The following is a 6,419-nucleotide window of genomic DNA, read 5'->3' on the forward strand; positions in this document are numbered from 1 at the left end:
ATTGGGTAGCAAATTTGGTTCCTGTCAAGAAGAAGAATGGAGAAATAAGCTTGTGCATAGAATTCATAATTTTGAATAAGGCCTCACTAAAAGATAACTATCCTCTTCCTAATATGGATTATATTCTGTAGAAAGTGGCAGGGTATGCTTGGATTTCCATGATGGATGGTTTCTCTAGATATAACGAGAATTTGTTGCCTACTTGCTTTCTCTTTCCGCATAAATGGCATGGGTCGCAGTACACCCTAATGATCAGAAGAAAACAACTTTTACTACACCATGGGGAACATTTATGTTAATGCTAGAATGCCTTTCGGTCTCACAAACGCTGGAGCTAACTTCCATAGACCAATGGATATAACATTTTTTGTAGAGCAAGATAAATTTGTAGTAATATACCTGGATGACATAATTGTTTCTTTCTGTTATCACCCTAATTTTTTTTTTTAAACTTTGGAAAGTTTGCCTTGTTTCTAGTCATGGTCTTATAATAAGTTTTGAGTCATCGCATGCTTAAAGGGATAAGGGATAGGATTAGAGTCTCAATAGTTTCATTCTCATTTCCAAACCCTTCTTCTCGTCATGGTGTTAAAGGGTCTCTAGGTCATTTAATGCTTAAAGGGTTAGGTCATAGGGTTAGAAGTCTTTAAGGTCATATTTCATTTAAAAACAAAGTTTGACAACCTTATTCCATGTCTTAGAAGTCTCACCTTGTGTTTAGAAGTCATATCTCAAGTCATTTTGAAGAAATTTTGAAATTAGCTACGAATCCACGTTTTTGTAATGCAGATAGTGTAAAAAGCTTGTTTTGCACTACGAAATCACTGAAGCAACGTTTTTTAGCAGAAAAGTTATTTTAAGTAGTCAACTTCCAGGGGGTTTCTTGAGCAACTGAAACTATATTTTGGAAAGCTGAAAGAGGTTCTTCTTTCTAACATACCTATCTACAAAAACCTCTTTCAGTTTCTTCAAATCCATTATAAGCTAAGAGAAGTTGATGACTCAAATTGCGCTACGAAACTATTGTAGGAGTAGTTTTTCAAAAATCATAATTTTCTAGTTTACACCTGATATTCAAAGACAGTTTCTGGGTAGTAGGGAAGGTATTGCAAAAAACAAAGAGAGGTTTTTGTTCAACACAGAGTGGTCTACAAAAGCCTCCTTCAGTTTTGTAAAATATATTTTTGATGAGGAGACAAAAGCTTTGTCCCAACACCTATTTTTCAGCCAGAACAGAATAGGGGACAGTTTCCTAGCTTTCAGGTCAGATGAAGGAGAAGCTATTGAAGGCCAACTGGGGGTTTATGGACATCACCAAGGTCGAAATTAAGGAGCAGCTGTCAAAAATCGAATTTATTTCCTAGTTTAAGTTGTTACTATCATAATAAGGAGTTGTACTCCTAATTGTATTAGGACTTTAGGACTGTTAGATAACTACCACTTGTAATTAATAGTTTGTTTAGGTTTGAATAGGTGTCAGGTCAAGAAAAATCGAATTCCCCTCATGTTGGAAGAAGGAATCCAAGATTATAATGATGACTCTATATAAGACAAGAGGTGGAATGCCTCAAGGGTTGGCAATTTTCAAAGAAACGGGAATATTATGTTATTGTAGAAGACTGTATGTTTGATGTTAATACAAAAGTTTGGCTTTACTACTCAAGATTCAAAGAGGGTTTTATGTGTTTGATTTTCTCATGGATTTCCTCATTTGCTCACTTGCGGTGGTAGGACACATGTTACATAGAATTCATTGATAATGCTTTAACTTCCTTCATGTGTTTATAAACTGTGTTTCCTATATTATGTCTTTGTTTCGATGATAAATTAAAACTCTCTATGCCCTGACTTCCATGTAAGCTAATATGTTGTTGTACTAAAAGCATACTCTGACTCCATAGCCCAATGGATGTTTATTGATTGTGTTCAACCATTTATACTTTTTTCACTTATTTTTTCCATAGAGTTAGCCATCTAATCTTTAAACTAAAATCTTTAACCTAGTGAGAGAGCCCTCTCAGGTTGAGGAGGCTAAGCCTCAACCAAAAGTTTGGTTTGAAATAGTTACTCAAAGTCTTCCTGATCAGTAGCCTATCAAGGTCTAGTTTTGTGATAACACCTTTGAGTCAAATGAAGAGCATCTCAAGCATTTACAACTCACATTTGCAAAATGTAGAAGGTATGGTCCCTCCTTAAATACTAAGAAATCACAATTTGCTATAAGTGAATGGAAGATTTTGGGCCATATTGTACCAAAGGAAGGAGTGAAGATCGATCCTAAAAGGGTGGAAGCTATTAAAAATATTACCTTACCAAGAAATAGGAAGGGGATTCAGGTTTTCTTGGGTAAAATAAGCCTTTTAAGAATATTCATATCAAACTATGCTGAAATTGTCAAAGAGATCACATAGATGTTGAAGAAGGGCACGAAAGTAAAATGGAATATAGAAGCCAGGGAATCATTCTTCAGAATTAAAAAATATTTTGCAGAAGCCCGAGTCTTAGCTAGCCTAGATTATCTAAGGCCATTCCTCATTTTCTCTTTTGCCTCTCCTAACATGGTGGAAGTTGTTCTATTGCAGAAAAATAATGAAGGACAGAAAAAACCAATTGCGTTCTTCATCTAGGTGTTTTGAGATGTAGAGATGAAGTATAATATCTTAGAGAAACAAGCTTATTCCTTGGTCAAAGGCCTGAAGGCCTTTCAAACTTGTCATGCAATCCAATATATTAGCATATGTTCCAACCGGCATTGTGAAAGACATTCTCGTGCTAGGAGACAGTGTAGGTAAGAGGGGAAAGTGGATTGCCAAGGTACAAGAATATGACAAAGAGATCAAACCCACGAAGTTGATCAAGGGGCAAGGATTGGCTAAAATATTGTCTTAGACTAAACTGCCAAGCTTTGGGTATAAATTTGTTGGCAGATAAGGAAGGAAAAGGTGGAAGATCAGGTGAACGAAACAAGATTGAAATCAATATAGAAAATCCAAATGAAGTATGTAACAACCCTGGTGAAAATTCCATGTAATAAAAGTTAATAAAGGCAAAATAATAGCCAAAGTTGATGGGACACTTATTCCAAGCTGAATGTTGGGAAAAACATCCTAGTGTGGGTAATTCATTGGTTTATTATGGCTAGGGAAATTAGCAAAGGCATTGGAAAGGAAAAGTGGCATTAATTTCCATTTTTTTATGAAAAATAATGGAAATTAGGAGAAAAGGAAGGTGAAAGGTCATAGGTTGCATGTGAGGAGGAAAATGAAGAAAATAGAGGCCTAATGGATAAAAGGCTTATGAGGATCAGATGGTACTTTTTATCAGTTCAGTTTTGGACCTCTCTCATTATTCTCTCTCTCTCTTTCACTCTTGGACACAGAGTTTTCTTGGAGCACTTTGGCACTGAATCAAGAAAGGCAACAAAGGTAATAGGAAGGAAGGAGAAAGTAAGGAAGAGTAGGACCAAGGAGCTACAACAAGATTCTTTGCAAGTATCGATCTAAATGTGTGTTTTCCTTGCTAGATTTGGCATGCATGGTATTGCATGTGGTTCTTTGTTGTTATGGCATGGGTTTTTCTAGGTGTGATAGTGTTCTCAACGTAACCTTGCCATTTCCGGATAGCCATGGTGTGATGGGGTCTCATGTTTCCGTTGAGCTGGATTGTCGAATGGATTCAAAGCTAAGTGAGGTGGATCTCTTAATAATAGAACGCATGGCCTAGTAACTTCTAAACTAAATTGTGGGTTGTGGTAAAGCCAAATTTTGTGTTGCCTTAGTGGGCCTAGGAATCCTCGACTGACGAATGGTGGGATATATGGTAAATCCTAAAGGTGGGTTCTCTCCATCAGGCTTAGTAATCTGAGGATGGGATATGCGGTAAAGCCTGGAGAGTGGGTCTCGATTTAGGGCCTAGTGATCCAGTGTGGATTGTGATAAAGCCCGAGAGACTAGGAGACATGAAAATTCCTCACGGTGTAGGTGGAGAAATACAGTGGCACACATGCTTGTTTTGGCCTAGTGATATGGTGTAGATCATGGTAAACTCTATTGTTACATGTTATTGTTTGGCCTAATGATCCAAGATGGATTACGGTAAAACCCGGTTTCTATGGATGAGGGTGAGGTGGTGTAGCCGCGGGATGCTCTGGTTGGTTCTTTTGGTTTGAGTCCCAAATTCATGCTTGGAATTTGTATGGGGGTGAATGGCTGAAGAGATAATTGGAGCCTCTTAGATGCATGCTTGTCCATATCAAGGAAGCGTACTAGGGTTTAATGGTCTAAAACTTCAATTGGTCTCAAGGGCTAGTTACCTGAGTGGTTAGGATGGTCACTGGGAGTTCTATTATTGATGTGGAAGGTCTGTGTGATGTGTTTATGTTGATTTCACTTCCTTAAGGTCACCTAGGAGGTTGAATCCCATTATAGTGGCCTCTTGTCACATATTTACCCCGGTTAGTCGGTTACTTGGGTAGATGTGGGATGAGGGTGTTACAAAGTACCTTGTCTCACAATGGTATAAATATCTAGTCCATTATTTACTTTTTTCTGAAATGCGCATTAAATTTTAACAAAGTGAAATACAAGGCATTAAGGCTACAAGCCCAACAGTTTGTCATTTCAAATGGCCAGATGTATTGGAAAGACCTAGTGGGGATTTTGCTTTTATGCCTGGTAGAAAAAGAGATTCATAAGGTAATCGATGAATTTCATAACCGCATCTGTGGAGGAAATTATAGTCGGAAAGTCATAGCCCATAAGATCCTTAAAGCAAGTTTTTATTGGCCCAAGTTATTTGGTGAGGTCCATACATATGTTCAGGCCTATGAGAAATATCAATTTTTTGCAGAGAAACAGAGGTTGGCACCCCTTCCCTTGATCCTTGTTTTTGTGGAAGAGCCCTTCAGGCAATGGGGGTTGGACTTCATTGGATAAATACACCCACCATCCAGTGGCCAACACAAATGGATTCTTATAACCACTGATTATTTCACAAAATGGGTCGAGGTCATCCTAGCTAGAAATGCAACTGATGCAGTGGTTATTGAGTTTATGGAGGAGAATATCTTGGCCAAATTTGGTTGTCCAAGGAAAATTATAACTGATAATGCTCAAGATTTTAAACCTGCCAAGTTTCTAAGTTTCTTCTAGAAGTATAACATCATCGTGGGTCACTCCACTACCTACTATCCACGGGGAAATGGATTGGCTAAGTCTTCAAACAAAAATCTTGTGAGGATTCTGAAAAAGAGCATAAAATAAAAAAAATTGGGACTCACAATTGAAGTTTGATTTATGGGCCAACAAAGTTACTACCAAGAGGTTAACTGGGAAGTCTCCTTTTGAATTGGCATATGGTAAGGAAATAAAAAAAATGGAAATAAAACTAGTTCGTGCGATGGTAGCTTATATCTGAGAAGATATGTGGTGGCTACATGCCTCTGAACTGTGTTACAATGAGGCTCAAAGGCCTATTTATTGTTGAGAAACAACGAAAAACTCTAAACATCCAAAAACATAACCCTAGGATATGAAGTGCCAAAACTATGGGCACTGTTTGGGTAAATTGGTACATCAACTTCCCGGGGTCGTAACTTTGGCATACGATCTCTGTTTGGCTATCATAATACCTCGTTTCGAAGATCTTAAAGAGGAGGCCAAAATCAAACCTAGAAATTGAATTAGAACTTTTTCAATCTATTTATTTTCCCCAAAAACATATTTTAGTCCCTCAAAATGACTCCAAATGTTTAGGACCCGAAAAATGCCAAAAATAGTAAGTTGTGTTACAATTAAGGAAACTGAAAAGAAACCACGGTAGGGGTCCAAGTGGAATAGGCGGGTGGCCACCAGTATCCACCTGGATCAGTCCTCCCCCCTTAGGAAGCAATGGTCCCCATTGTGTTGAGTGCCTCCGTGAGATGGGGAAGCTTCTGCTGAACTTGGTCCCTAGTGAGCCACTTGCCTTGCTGCAGGAGTTGGCAAATTTTAACAACCCGATACAGTGGGATCTTCTGTTGGTGAGTGTTCTTGATCTATGTTTCCATGATCAGATCATTTGTTCTGTTCCATGCAGTCTAGGTTTAACTCTGTTGGTGTGAGTTGTTTTGCAATGTTGGATGTGTCCAGTAATGGTGGAAACTATGGCCGAAAGCGTTCTACATTGAACACTAGGTGCAAACCAAGGAAAGTTGGAATGTTGAGCTCGAAGGAATTGTCCCCTACAGCCTTGGTGGTGGTGTATGGCCCATATTAGAGTGGGAAAAGCTTGCGGTGGAGTCCAATAAGGCGCTCCTTCTGTAAATATAGCCAAACTTTGTCGCCCACCTGGAACTTGTGCGACACCCGATTCTGATCATGGTGCTGTTTGTATTTAGCATTGGCTCTGTCCAATATATCATGGACCTACTAGTGGATGTG

This window comes from Pinus tabuliformis, chromosome 7 (assembly GCF_031772625.1).
Source record: "Pinus tabuliformis cultivar Carrire ecotype Pingquan chromosome 7, CPIR1, whole genome shotgun sequence".
Taxonomy (NCBI): Eukaryota; Viridiplantae; Streptophyta; class Pinopsida; order Pinales; family Pinaceae; genus Pinus; species Pinus tabuliformis.